Below are 13,256 nucleotides of genomic sequence, written 5' to 3' on the forward strand. Positions count from 1 at the left end.
GGACACTTCCGTGATGATAATTTTGGTAATGTCATGGAACACTTCTACGACAGCACAGGTATGACTATCTTGATTCTGTCATAAAATCGTCATTGATGTACATGCATGACAGAAAACGTGACCTACTGTGACAAACATGTATCATCACGGAAGTGTATTTTTTTATAGTGAAGATCCGAGGAATCTGTAGATGGCGTCTTGGGCACTGCTCTGTTGTGATTGATCGTTCTGTCTCTAGAGCAGTCCTGGTGAGCCGTAAGATGTCAAGGCTGAAGCAGCACAAGACAGACATCGTCAATCTCAAGTGGGATTCTAATAGCATCTCTAATAGATGATGTAAAATAGATGTAAAATTTACATCACCAAAAACCACCTGACTACAATAGATGAGGTAAAAACTGTTGACTCTAAACTTAACTATCAAAACTGAAATTTACTGTGGAATGTGAATGTTACTGTCGAAACTGAACGCAATGGTAGCACAGAGGCACTTGAAATGTGGTTTAGGGAGGGCATGCAGTTCATCTTCAAACTGCACCCCCCTGAGACGCCAGCCACCACCGGTCGATCCGCCGGCCCCAGCGCCGCCTTGCCGCCCCGAAACAACTCCCCACCACCGGTCCGCCGCCGCCCCAGCCAGCCCTCTAGGCCCACCGCCCCCACCCTGAACCCTAAGGTAGATAGTAGGGTACCTCTCCGGCGAACCCCCGTCCCTGCTGCGGGTGGTTCTTCCTTAACTCCGAATGAGCCCCCCATCCTCTAAAAATCGACTGACCCAAAAGTCGATTCAGTCGACTGAAGTGTAGCTAAATCGGAGCAGAGCAACAACACGAGCGAGGGGGAGAGCAACAACAGCAGCACGAGCGAGAGCCAGAGCAGCAGCAGCTAGGCGAGCGAGCGATCGAGCGAGAGCCGGAGCAGCAGCAGCAGCGTGAGCAAGAGCCGGAGCAGCAGCAGATCCGGCTAGTATGGCCGCCGCCACTGAAGGGGCCTTGCGCTGGGGGAGAGCCGTCGTGGAGATGTCGCCCGCAGTACCGGCTTCAAAGTAGCCGCTCCATGGGGGTGCGGGATGGAGCACCGTCGGTGCTGGGAGGTCAAGTTAAGGAGAAGGTGTGATGCGATGAGTGTACAACCTCTTTGGTGGCGTCGAGTAGGCCTCGGCTTCGTCCGAGGAGTCGGTGAGGTTGTTGCGGTTCCGGTGGAGCAGGTTAAGGCGGTCGTGTGGGGATGGAGCAGCCACGATAGACGAGGTGATCGTGAGAGCAACTCCTTGGAGGTGGAGGACGGGGCGGCTGAACCGGCAGGACGATGAGATGGACGACGGATCCTCATCCAGGGAGGTGTACGAGGGACATCGAGCTATTGCGGTGGATGTCGGTGTCAAAACCGGCGGATCTCGGGTAGGGGGTCCCGAACTGTGCGTCTAAGGCTAATGGTAACAGCAGGCGGGGGACACGATGTTTACCCAGGTTCGGGCCCTCTCGATGGAGGTAATACCCTACTTCCTGCTTGATTGATCTTGATGATATGAGTATTACAAGAGTTGATCTACCACGAGATCGTAGAGCCTAAACCCTAGAATCTAGCCTAAGATTATGATTGTTGTTATCCTACAGACTAAACCCTCTAGTTTATATAGACACCGGAGGGGGCTAGGGTTACACGGAGTCGGTTACAGAGAAGGAGATCTACATATCCGAATTGCCAAGCTTGCCTTCCATGCAAAGGAGAGTCCCACCCGGACATGGGACGAAGTCTTCAATCTTGTATCTTTATAGTCCAACAGTCCAGCCAAAGTATATAGTCTGGCTATCCGAGGACCCCCTAATCTAGGACTCCCTCAGTAGCCCCTGAACCAGGCTTCAATGACAATGAGTCCGGCGTGCAAGTTGTCTTCGACATTGCAAGGCGGGTTCCTTCTCCGAATACTCCATAGAAGATCTTGAACATGAGGATTGTGTCCGGCTCTGCCAAACAAATTGCACATACCACCGTAGAGAGTACAACATTTCACAAATCTAATCTGCTAACAACTTGTCATAGCGTGACATCACGCTGCGGCCCGGTCATTATGCGAACCATTTTTCTCAACCTACCACCACACATATCAAGAGGCGGTTTTATTGGCACATCTTGTCGAAGCAGAGATCGTGTTCCCTTATCACGGGATTCTCATAAATACGGGTGTGGGTAACCCAACCGTTCCATCAACGCGGCGCTTGGGGAATAAGCGAGTTTACCGGGCAAGTGGGGAGGCGCAGGATCCCTGCTGCCTTTATAAGGATATAAGGACTCCCTTTTTAACCCAAGCCTTCTTCTTCCTCTGCTCATCCATTCCCCCTCGCTCGAGCCCTAGCGCCCAAGCGTTCGTCTTCTCCGCCCAAAAAGGTCTTCCAAAAATGTCTGGATCCAGAGCGGAGGCCAGTGGATGGCCTCTACCATCCGGGATAAGGATATCAAAAAGCTTCGGGAGGCAGGGTATCTGGCCAAGAAAATCGGCCACCGTCTTCCAACGGCGGGACAGATCGTCCCTACTCTGGAACCCCACAAGAGGGTTGTATTCCTCCCTCATTTTGTCCGCGGGCTAGGGTTTCCGCTCCACCAACTCGTTCGCGGCATCATGTATTATTTAGGGATCAATTTTCATGATCTATCCCCCAATTCCTTCCTCAACATCTTGACTTCGCAAGGCCTTTCTCCGCATCTCGCCACACTTCGGCTTATGGCTGAAGGTTTTTAATGTGAATCCCAAGGTAGTGAGCGGCGAGCACGCCGAGTGCGAAGGTGCCATGGTGATCAAGATGCCCAACGTCACATGGCCAATAGGTACTTTCAATGATTCCGTCAAGGAGTGGCATCAGCTGTGGTCTTACATCACTGAGCCGCCCAACACGGAATCGGCCGCTGCTCCCGAATTCTGATCCGGAGCCCCCCTGTGGCTTACGTCCTGGCCCAAGAAGGGCCTGAACTGGTCTTTGTCCGACGAACTATCGGTGCTCCATACGCGCGTCAAGGATATGAAAGACAAGAATATCAAACTTGTCAATGTAGTCCAAGTGATGTTAGTTCGCCGGATTCTTCCTTGTCAGTACCGGGCTTGTAATTTATGGGAATTCGACCTGGCCAAGCACCGGACCCTACTGGAGCTCTATGGCTCCTCGCACAAGGACATCTAGAAGGTGCTTTTTAAGTCCGACAAATCATGGCCGGACTCCGCCGAGGACCGCGGGTACCAACTGTCCCGCCCTGCAAGTTCGGTAAGTCACTATTATCTTGGCAATTCATATGTTTTATTCGCATATCCTGAGGAAAATGCTTAATTTGTTTTCCACAACTCTCCTAGGGCTGGACGAAGAAGGCGGGGCGGATCTACTGTCCGGCCCCACTACCAGAAGAACCGTCCGTCCCACTTCTGATGAAGATGTTTGTCCCAGCGCCTTACAAGGCGCCGGAGAAGAAGACCGAGAAGGAGGCTAAGAAGACCAGGGGCGGCCTCCGTTGCCACGGTGCCTCGGACACAAAATCCAAAGACTCCAATGCCCGTTCTTCCTCCAAAGAGGACGAGGAGGAGGAGGAAAATGAATCCCCAGCGGGGGGGAGATAGAAAAGGACGGCCTCCACATCCTTGGAGGCCGAGTAGCCTAAGAGGGGGAAAACTCTTCTTCCGGAGGAGTCCACCACCGCCGCCGACAGCAGCCCGGAGTGGGATCCTAGGACCCAGCCCCTAGTGAACTCGTGAGTATATAAAATGCGAACACGCTTATGCGTCCAGGCTCTTCATTGCATAATATTTTAATCTGAGCCATACTTTTTGCAGTTCGGCGAGGTCCCGCACCGAACAATCCTCGTCGGAGGATTTGCTGGGTTCAGATGCTATGGAGAGTGGGACACCCCCGAAGGCCCCTTCCCCCAAACAAGTGACTAACGCCGAGGTTTCATCCCAGGAGGACCCAGGCCAAGGAGGGGGGAAAGATCGTAAAGGCGGCGCCAGGAGGTCAAACTTTAGGGGCCGGACACATGGGAGAGAAGGCTCCCATGGACGTCGACGGTGGGGGCCATGTCAAATCCGGCCCCCAGCCGGACATGATTCCGAAGACCAATACAACTCCAGAATCGGGAAGGCGGCCTCCCTCGGCTGGAGGGGGTGTGCCTGTTCTACTGGCAACCTCTGTCCAACCAAAGGTGCCGGATACTTTATCGACGGTGCTGAAAAGCGCCTCCATCATCGATGAAAACCATGCCCTTATGGCTTTGGTGATTGAGAAGATTCAGTCCGCCGAGAGTGGACTGGACGAAGCCTGCAACAGCCTTATAACGGGCTTTGAGGTATGTTTTATAACAAAGAGTGTCACAGTATAGATAGTAGCCCCTGATACACTGTTCAGTGAAAGAAAGAACCGGACAAAGGATCAAATTTATGTTCGCAGGAGACTCACTTGATGACATCTATCTCTCTTCTTTTATAAGCAGGCGTTTATAATGACTACCGCCTCTCATACTGCAGAGGTCTCCGGACTGAATCAAAGTCTGGAGCGGGCCAAAGAAGAACTTGTCCAGTTGAAAAGGCAGTTGGAGGATAAACAAGGTATGCACAAACCTTGCTCGCGTTCAGTGCGAACGAATTTTTGGTATGATAAAAATATGTTTCATGATTTTCTCTAGGGGCAACGACCGAAGTCGAGGCTTTTAAGAAGGCTGTGGCCGAGGCGAGAAAAGGGCAGCAGCAGAGTGGGCTCTTCGTGAGAGGCACGAGGCCAGGGTTATTGAAGCTGAGCAAAAGCTTCAAGAGGCCGTGAAGAAATGCGAGACCTTGGAGTAGATTTTAACGGAGAAAGAATCAGAACTCACCAAGGCTCATCAGGCCGCACGCGATGCCCGGGGGGAAACCCAAGGCGCCCTGCAGGAGATTCAAGAGGCGAGGAAGATCGCGGCGGGTAAGGCTTTTTCCATGTAAAGCAAGAATTTGAGGAGAAAATCATGTTTCTAATTTTGAGTTCGAATTTCTCCAGGTGTATTTGCGGAGCTGCCATGCAGCATATCTGATGCCCCCCAATTGTACCAAGCCAAAGAAAGGAACACTGCAGATTAGCTCTTCTGGTTGCAGTATCTAGAATCTGGCACCGAATTATCCGGTGCCTTTTGCCGATCAACTGAAACAGCTGATCGAACTACATAAGGCGGCCGAGCTAGCCATGAAGGATTTAATTATCGGGCTATGGCCCGCCGAGCCGATTCCAAGCAGCTACTTCGGGCTCGTGAAGCGGATTGTGAGTGCCTGCCCTCGACTTGATGCCATCAAGCGGTCGGTCTGTATGGAAGGTGCGCGAATGGCCTTCGCCCGTGCAAAGGTGCACTGGGGGAAGATGGATGCTGAAAAGCTGATGACTGAGGGGCCGCCAGAGGGGAAGGAGCACCGCAAGCCTGAGCTATATTATGATAGCGTTATGAAAGGAGCCCGCCTTGCGGCGGAGCAATGCACCAAGGACATTGTATTTCCATGAATATAGTCATGTCATCCTTTGTAATGTTAAACAAGGTCATTTCTATTATTTATTGCCTATTATTTGAAAGTATTTCCTCCTGCGCAGCCGTTTTATATATATTAGTCCTGAGAGTTGGCCAATCGTCGGCTTCTGCCCCCACGTAGGAAGTACGGGGGTGTTCGGGATAAATCTGAGCACTCTTTATCCCAGTTTTGGGTCATTGAAGGAGGTGTTCAGCACAACGAACCAGGCAATCGTAGGGCTTTATCACTCTCACTTAGCCATATTAGTTTGACAAAATGAAGGTAGGCGCAGCCCCTGGTGTTCGGAAGACCGCACGAGGGGCTCTACGAGCACCTGATCGGAAGAACAGCCGATCCATCACACGCTGCATTAGTTATGGCATTATGCGAAAGAAATCCTTAAAGATTTTACAACCTCTCAAACAGCTGACCAGGTCTCGCCGTATCATGACAGTCAGCTTTCGGCTTTCTCTACTAAGGTGCTCGTCCGAAAGAACCGAGACACAATCGCAGTAGTTCTCCCTATGCTACCTTAGCCGATATAGCGGAACATAAGGTACCAAAACATGGGATCCGGGCAAACCCAACTATTGATCCCAAACATGATTCAGAGCTGATGCATATAATGTTATAAGTTCAGGGTGCCAAACTACCGTGAAGGTGTTCGGACTTTGTTGCCGTATTATGGGTACAATGAAGCCCCTCGCATATTAAGGCATATTGCGATGTACGGATGCCGTTTTGACGAAGGCTGTCAGTAAGAAACAATAGTAGATAAGCGTCATATAAATCCACATGTTGTATTTGAGTAATACATCGATGCGTATGGGTACAAGTAATGTAATAAAAAGAAATATTACCACGGAACCTGCTGAGACCAGGCGGGAGGAAGTTGTGTGCGGATCCGGAGTGTAGTCGGATGCTCCTCGAGGGGAATATCTAAAGATTCCCTTACACATTCGAGTTGTTTCCCTGACGCCAGTCCTGGCCTACGCAAAGGTGAACCTGCAAAGAAAATGCAAGAAATGGTTGTGTGCCTCCGAGCGGTTGAGCCACGGCATGTGGCCTGTCCTAGCTTTTGCTGCAATGTTTAATTGAGCTCCGGACAAGCCAGGCTATCCTTCCGTGAAGTGGTTCGGACTCTCTTGACGGTGTCCGGGAGCATGGACGTCGACTCGAGGTTCGATTGAAAGATGCCACTTGTTGCTTCTGCTGTTAAAGCGGCGGTATACTCTTCGACACCGAGGGGGAGTTCGGCCTTGCCATTAACCGTGATGACACCGTGCAGACCGGGCATCTTGAGCTTACGGTAGGCATAATGTGGCACCGCGTTGAATCGAGCGAACTCGGTTCGTCCGAGCAGTGCCTGATAATCACTGCAAAAGGGGACGATGTTGAAGATTAACTCTTTGGTACGGTAATTGTTTGGTGATCCGAAGACTACCTCCAGAGTGATGGAGCCTGTACAACTGGCCTCCACATATGGTATAACACCTTTAAAGGTAGTTTTAGTGGGATTGATCATCGAATGATCAATACCCATATTGCGCATTGTGTCCTGATACAGCAGGTTTAGGCTGCTACCTCCGTCCATAAGGACTCGTGTGAGGTGGAACCCGTCAGTTATTGGGTCGAGGATGAGTGCAGCTGAATTACCCTGATTGGTATTGGTTGGACGATCCGTATGATCGAAAGTGATAGGCCATAGTTTATATTGTGGGGCGACTGGCTTTGTTAAGTCGACATCCCTAAAAGTGCATGTCCATTCCCGTTTGGGGATGTGGATGACGTTTATCATATTCACCGTTTTGATTTGCGAGGGAAATCTCCTTTGCCCTCCTTTATTTGGTGATCGGGGCTCCTCGTCGTCGTCATTGCTTTGAGACCCTTTCTCCTTGTTTGCGGAACCTGGCCTGCCGGCTTGTTTGAAGACCAAACGTTCTCTGCTGGTATGATTGGCTGGTGTTCCTGGGGTGCCATGAATTTGGCATGGATGATCAAGTATGCGGTCCAGACTGGACGGGCCCGAATTGTTCTTTTGGAATGGCTTTTTCCGCTGACCGGACTTAGAGCCACTGAATCCGGCATTGACTGTCATGTCTTCGGCGTTAACCCCATTTTTGCGACGCTTGTGTTTGTTGCGTCGGGTCTTGCCGTTGCTATCCCTGGCCTCTGAGGTGCCAGGATTGCTTGCTGTGTTGTTGCTACGAGCCAGCCAGCTATCCTCGCCCGCACAAAAGCGGGTCATGAGTGTCGTGAGGGCTGCCATGGACTTTGCTTTTTCTTGGCCGAAATGTCGGGTAAGCCACTCGTTATGGATATTATGCTTAAAGGCCGCTAGGGCTTCGGCATCCGAACAGTCGACAATTTGGTTCTTTTTAGTTAGGAACCGAGTCGAGAATTTCCTGGCTGACTCTCCGGGCTGTTGGGTTAGGTGACTTAAATCGTCAGCATCTGGTGGTCACAGATACGTGCCCTGGAAGTTATCCAGGAATGCGTCTGCCAGATTCTCCCAACTCCCGATGGAGTTTGCTGACAAGCTATTCAGCCAATGCCGAGCCGGTCCCTTAAGCTTTAGTGGGAGGTACTTGATGGCATGTAGATCATCCCCTCGGGCCATGTGAATGTGGAGAAAGAAATCTTCTATCCATACTGCAGGGTCTGTAGTCCCGTCATAACGCTCGATATTTACGGGCTTAAACCCTTCTGGGAATTCATGATCCATTACTTCGTCCATGAAGCATAAGCGGTGTGCGGTGCCTCTATGCCTGGCTACATCACGACGCAGTTCAAATGAGTCTGATCTGTTGTATTCGGCCCAGCCGGATTTGTTTTTAGTATATCCGGTGTGACGGTCATCGTCACGCGTTGGGGCGCGCCCTCTTGATCCGTAGATCAATCTTGACTGTCCTGCTTTGTTTTTCAATTTGTCTTGCAGGTCATGCGTGGAGCCCCGGGCCTTTGTGTTTTTGCTTGTTTGGTGGCGGGGTGCAGGCTGGACTTCGGGCTGATACACCTCTTTGTCTCGGTCATGAGGTGGCCGGTCAGCCATATCGTGCGCTGGTAGTGTGGGCTTTAATGCCTCCTCCTCGAGTTGATGTAGCAACCTGCGCTTTGGGTAACTTTTGGTTGTGCGCTCGAGTCCGTATTCCTCGGCAGCCAGGACCTCGGTCCATCTATCAGTTAGCAGGTATTGATCAGCTTGAAGCTGCTGCTGCTGTTTCTTCAGGCTTTTGAAGTGGCTATAATTTGGCGCTTGAAGCGCTCCTCCTCGCCGGGATCCTCAGGCATGATGAATTCTTTTTCGCCAAGGCTCACTTCGTCTTCGGAGAGGGGCATGTAATTGTCACCCTCTGATTCTCCATCTGTTGCCTGTTCCTTAGGGCTAGCTTGCCCATCCTCCCGCTCGGCCTACTCGAAGCCTGGCTGGGCGGGGTTGTTTTCGTCTTTGGCACCATCCGGATTACTATTGTCTCTTGTGCCGGTATCGCTATTTTTGCTATGGCGGGGCTTAGAGCGGCACCGATGACGCCGGTGCTTAGATTGCTTCTCGCGGGGATTATCCTCTGTTGCCTCATCGCCATTGCTTTCTTTGGGGGTGTCCACCATATATATATCATATGATGAGGTGGCTGTCCAACGCCCTGTGGGCGGTGGTTCTTGTTCTTCTCCTGTATTGTCGTCCATACTGTCAATGTCTTCGTAGTTGAAATCAAGCATGTCGGTTAAGTCGACGACAGTGGCTATTAAGTGCATGGTGGGTGGGGAATGAATTTCTTCATCATCCACTTCCCACTCAAGCCGGACATAGTTCGGCCAAGAGTCCCCTGACAGAGAGAGAGAGAGAGACCTTAATGAATTTAGCACGTCGCCCAAGGGCGAGTGTTGAAAGATATCTGCGGAGGTAAACTCCATGATTGGTGCCCAATCAGACTCGACAGGCACGGACGCACGCGGTTCAGAACCTATGGCCGGAGATGAGTCCGAGGGTCCGATGACACAGATCTCTTTGGAGGTGAAGACTGTGTTTGGCTCTAGCGCCGATGAGTGTGCGGCCTCCATGGCAGGGTCTATCCACCCGTCCTCGGATGGCACGATCTTCCCCGAATTAAGCACCAGGGCAGCCGTAGGTGTGATCTCCCGAACACCGTCCGATGGCAGATCTAAGTCATGCTCATCGTGGCTGTTCGGTGCACCTGACATGGGGTCAAATTCGTCGAAGATCAAGTCTCCGCGGATGTCGGCAGTATAGTTCAAGCTTCCAGACCTGACGTGATGGCCAGCGGCGTAGCTATCGATCTGCTCCAGATGGCCAAGCGAGTTAGCCCGCAGTACGAAGCCGCCGAATACGAAGATTTGTCCGGGAGGAAAACCTCGCCCTGGATCGCACCGTTGCAGATAATTGAAGGAGCCGTCAAGCCATATCATGATGACACAGTGGAACTCTCAATGAAAGCACCAATGTCGGTGTCAAAACCGGTGGATCTCGGGTAGGCTGTCCCGAACTGTGCATCTAAGGCTAATGGTAACAGGAGGCGGGGGACACGATGTTTACCCAGGTTCGGGCCCTCTCGATGGAGGTAATACCCTACTTCCTGCTTGATTGATCTTGATGATATGAGTATTACAAGAGTTGATCTACCACGAGATCGTAGAGGCTAAATCCTAGAAGCTAGCCTATGATTATGATTGTTGTTGTCCTACGGACTAAACCCTCCGGTTTATATAGACAATGGAGGGGGCTAGGGTTACACAGATTCGGTTACAGAGAAGGAGATCTACATATCCGAATTGCTAAGCTTGCCTTCCACGCAAAGGAGAGTCCCACCTGGACACGGGACGAAGTCTTCAATCTTCTATCTTTATAGTCCAACAGTCCGGCCAAAGTATATAGTCCGGCTGTTCGAGGACCCCCTAATCCAGGACTCCCTCAGTGGACGACGTCGTCGGGGAAGAGGCTCCGGCTGGGCAGCGGTGAGGTGGAGGACGAAGGAGGGTGGGGTTTCGTGGCTGGAGCGAAGAGGTTATGGCAGCCTGGAATTTCGAATGGCGAAAAGGAGGCGATGGGAGCGGGTGAACCATGACTTAGGGACACACTTGTCCAAAATGTAGGGTGTGTTACAAAAGTACCCCATCAATTTGAACTAGCGGCCCTTTCGGCTTAGGGTTAGGAGGGGGATTTCGCGTGTCGGGATTTGGCAGCTGGAGGGAGTTTTCGCGCGTGTTGTAATTTTGGGATAACAAGGCGTTGGTTGTGAAGGCGCCAGTTTTGGGAGCACGATATCTGAATTTTCGGGATATAACAAGGCGCGGGTTGAATTTTAGGGACAAGCCTAACATGTAATATTGTACTTGTACATACCAAATCAATTCTCACTTCCCTCAACCAAAAAGAAAACGAAAAAATAAAACTATTCACACCACACAAAGAGAGAGTCTTGCCCCGTTTTACTATACAAATGCTATTCAAAGCTACCCCCTCCTTCCATCTATATAGGGCCTAATGCGTTTTTGATGCTAGTTTGACCAAATATTAGAACAATAATATATGACATGCAGCTTACACAAAGCACACCGTTAAATTCGTCTGTGAAAGGAGCTTTCAATGATATAATTTTCACATTATGCATGTCATGTACTATTAATCTTGTCAAGTCAAAGGCGGTCTTAAAAACGCATTACGCCCTATATAGATGGAAGGAGGGAGTATGAATCCATGTTATGTCCAACTAATTTTTTTCGCTTGCTGTATAATGCATGTAACCTACTCATACCAACATTTTAGTGCATTCCAAATGTCTATACTACCGCTGGAATTCGAACTGAATTTGAATTCATTTCTCTATTTCAATAAGAATCTCCAATCATGATTGTTGCCAACTTCAAACATCATTCGTGTATTACCTTAATAACACACCACATGATTACTATAGAGATAGATATGAACTATGTGTACTACATGAACTCGAATTCTATTTTTTGAATACACTTGATGTTAATTCCAAATAATAGTATAGTTGATGTACTAACTATATATTCATAATCTAAACCATGTTCCATACGTACATCGTGTTTATCACACAAAGTATAGTGCCCCACCCCCTACGTTATGACAAGTATTTAGACCTGAGCTGCAAAAGCCACACATTAGCCCAAATTATAATCAATGTTCTATATATCATACGTAGTACTAGCAAGATGCCCATGCGTTCCACAAAACATCACATGATCAAGGGGAGGCCTAATTTGCAAATATGGAGAGGGGTGTGGGTATCTTTTTTCAAAATTGTCATAGTTTCCTTCCTATCCGTCAGATATAAATAGGACGACCTATATCGTAGGATGGCAGGCACACCATCATCAACAAATCTGTTTTTTTATAAGAGTAGAGATAAAATATATTATATGTAGTATAACATGTTCATAACCACACCATGTGTATCTCTGTTATATATATTGACACATGCGTCGGTTTAAAACACTATGATAAATTCGTCAAATATCTGAATTCGCTTTTTATAATGAAGTATGATCTATATTCGTCTTTTACACCCACACAATCCTATTATCTTTGTAGCTAGCGCTAACTTTCTCTAGTGCATGCACATGCCCGCATCCCTCTCACCCTCCCTCAGCATTCCCTAGCTCCATCGCGCAAATTCGTCTTTTCACTTTAGGTCGTTCACCCATGGTGTGTGTAGGCCCCCTAGCTCCTTCTTTAGGGCACACATCGATTGATATGCCTCTCTAGCGAGGTGCGCCTAGCACAAACACATGCTTCCCCTCTCCTCTTATCACCGTCCATGCCTCACTCCCACCACTCTTTTCATCGATCTCGTACTCGCACACTCCTTCCCCCTCGATATAGTATGCCTCTCGCACCACCTGCTAGATGCATCCCTCTCTCTATCCTTCTCCCCGTGCCTCAATTGCTTCTAACACACACATGCATGTATACCGATCGATCTCCCAACATATACCTAGGTCGACTTTAACTATTCCCCCCCATCGATCGACGCACCTCACAAGTTATGTCTCTCCTTTCTCTGACAAAGGACGATTGATCTTCCTATGTAGTTACGTCTGCTTACCATGACCATATCGTCCCCCTCATCATTCGTGCATGCCTCCTGACCCGTCTCTCACAGGCACGTGCACAAACAGGCAACCATCCCCTCTCTTATTGATATTGCAGGCATACCCTCCATTTTCTAGCAAGTCTCTCCCACCATTTGTTAGAAGCAACTCCACTACCACCCCCTCCAACACTCTAGCTCTGTCTCTCTCCCAACCTTATTCCTCTCCTACACATATGCATGGATGGCGATCGATCTCCCTTAATACATGAGGTAGATCGACCTCCCTTAATACATGAGGTAGGCCTCTCTCCTCCTCCAGACATATACCAGCCATTGTACATCTATAGTTAATTAGGCCTCCCTCGCCCCCCCCCACCACACACCGATAGTCGAGCACTGTAGGTAGGTATCCATGCCACAGAGACAAACTGCACCTGTCCCCTCTCACGTTCCAGTAGGCCAGCCACTATATCTTTGACGTGGGCACACACAAATTCGATGGCACTCTTTATCGATCGCGTGCGCGGACACACACACACACACACACATCATCCCTCTCTTCGATTGTATGGACACCCCAAGACGATGATACCACCACTCTCTTCTCGTGGATCGCCCCCTCTATATATATGATATATCCAAGACTCTATTTCACACACATTGCATATGTT

Source organism: Triticum aestivum, chromosome 7B (genome assembly GCF_018294505.1).
Source record: "Triticum aestivum cultivar Chinese Spring chromosome 7B, IWGSC CS RefSeq v2.1, whole genome shotgun sequence".
Lineage (NCBI taxonomy): Eukaryota > Viridiplantae > Streptophyta > Magnoliopsida > Poales > Poaceae > Triticum > Triticum aestivum.